The 1,757-nt window shown below is 34.5% G+C and overlaps 1 non-coding gene across 1 annotated transcript; it reads left to right on the top strand.

The window, feature by feature from the left end:
* The first annotated feature begins 1,310 nt into the window (after positions 1 to 1,310).
* TRNAG-GCC lies at positions 1,311 to 1,382 on the top strand. Its single transcript has one exon. It is a non-coding gene; the product is annotated as a tRNA-Gly (tRNA).
* Positions 1,383 to 1,757: the final 375 nt, after the last annotated feature.

Raw genomic sequence — 1,757 nt, 5'->3', positions numbered from 1 at the left:
ATTTATTATTCTTATGTTTTGACTTGTTCTGTAGATTCTTTTGGATTATTTTCTTTTCCGCTCCCCCCACCCCCATTGTAGTTGTTGATTTTATTGGCACTGTGAAATCTGATTAAAGTTGTGAGCTTTTTTTTCTCTCAGTCATATTTTTTATTGTTGTTATAAACATCTGCCTCTACATTGGGTTTTTGCAGTTCTGTGGAGTTTTCCTTTTTTCTCTCTCTTTTTTTTAATTTTTAATTTTTTAAACCTATTATTTTTTCTACATTTATTCAGTTCTTTTTTTTTCCTACTGTTCTTTTCCCCTTGCAGTTAAATTTTAATGTATATAAATCTTCTTTATCTACTTCTATTTAACTTTGCCTATCTATTCTTTCCTCTCAACATATTTGTTAATTTTATTTTCATTGCTTTATTCCCCAATTGGCACCTTGCTTTAGTTTTGTTTTCCAGTTTGTGCTTTAGTTAGTTTTGTTCTTAACTGGCAGGTATAATTTTTGGTTTCCTTTGTTCGCTGAGTCAGTCTACTGTACTTAACTTTTGTTGGACTGTTCTGATTTTGTTTATGGGTGTATATGTATATATGCATATTCAGCCACACTTTTTATTGTTGTTATAAACCTCCACCTTTATATTGGGTTTTTGCAGTTGTGACTTTTTTTTTCCTTTTTTCTTTCTTTTTTTTTCTTTTCTCTTTTTTATAATTTTGATTTTTAATTTTTTTAAAATCTATTAAATTTTTCCAAATTTATTCCTTTGTTTGCCTTTCCTACTGTTCTTTTCCCCTTGCAGTTAATCTTTAATATATATAAATCTTCTTCATCTATCTCTATTTAACTTTGCATATCTATTCTTTCTTCCTTTCTTTACTTCCCTGTCAACATATTTGTTAGTTTCGTTTTCATTGCTTTATACCCCACTTGGCACTTGGCTTTAATTTTGTTTTTCAGTTTGTGCTTTAGTTAGTTTTGTTCTTAACTGATAAATATAATTTTTTATTTCCTTTGTTCACTGGGTCAATCTACAGTACTTTATTTTAGTTGGACTGTTTGCTTATGGGTGTATATGTATAGTGTATATTCCATTATATTAATTATTATATGCCTGATTTTGTAACTGTCATTTGTCTGGGGTTCATCCTTGGTTTCTCTCTCTCTCTCTCTCTTTTTTTTTTTTAATCTCACTTAATGCCATAACAAACCACTTGTGGAATATTTGTTCTTGACCAAAGATCAAGCCCTGAACCTTTGAAGTGGGAGTACTGACTCCAAGACCCTAGACTACCAGAGAACTACCCTAGGGAGTGGGATTCCCTGGTGGCTCAGAGGTAAAGTGTCTGCCTGCCATGCAGGAGACCCGGGTTCAATCCCCGGGTCAGGAAGATCCCCTGGAGAAGGAAATGGCAACCCACTCCAGTACTCTTGCCTAGAAAATTCCATGGATGGAGGAGCCTGGTGGCCTACAGTCCATGGGGTCACAAAGAATCAGACATGACTAAGCGACTTCACTCACTCACAACCCTAGGGAGTATCAAATAGTGAGAACTCACACTAAGGAAACCACTTGAATTCAAGACCCAGTAACACCCAACCACCAGTAGCATCCTGTGCAGAATGCCTCATCTAAACAACAAAGCAAAAATACAAACCCAATCACCAACAGTCAGGATTACCACCTCACTTAGCCTTGCCCATCAGTGAAAAAACAAACAAAAAACTCAGCACAAATATCACTCTATAAGAAGATTAAACAAACCA

The sequence above is a fragment of the Bubalus bubalis genome, chromosome 19, assembly GCF_019923935.1.
Source record: "Bubalus bubalis isolate 160015118507 breed Murrah chromosome 19, NDDB_SH_1, whole genome shotgun sequence".
NCBI classification, from domain to species: domain Eukaryota; kingdom Metazoa; phylum Chordata; class Mammalia; order Artiodactyla; family Bovidae; genus Bubalus; species Bubalus bubalis.
This window is presented reverse-complemented; position numbering and strand designations above follow the sequence as displayed.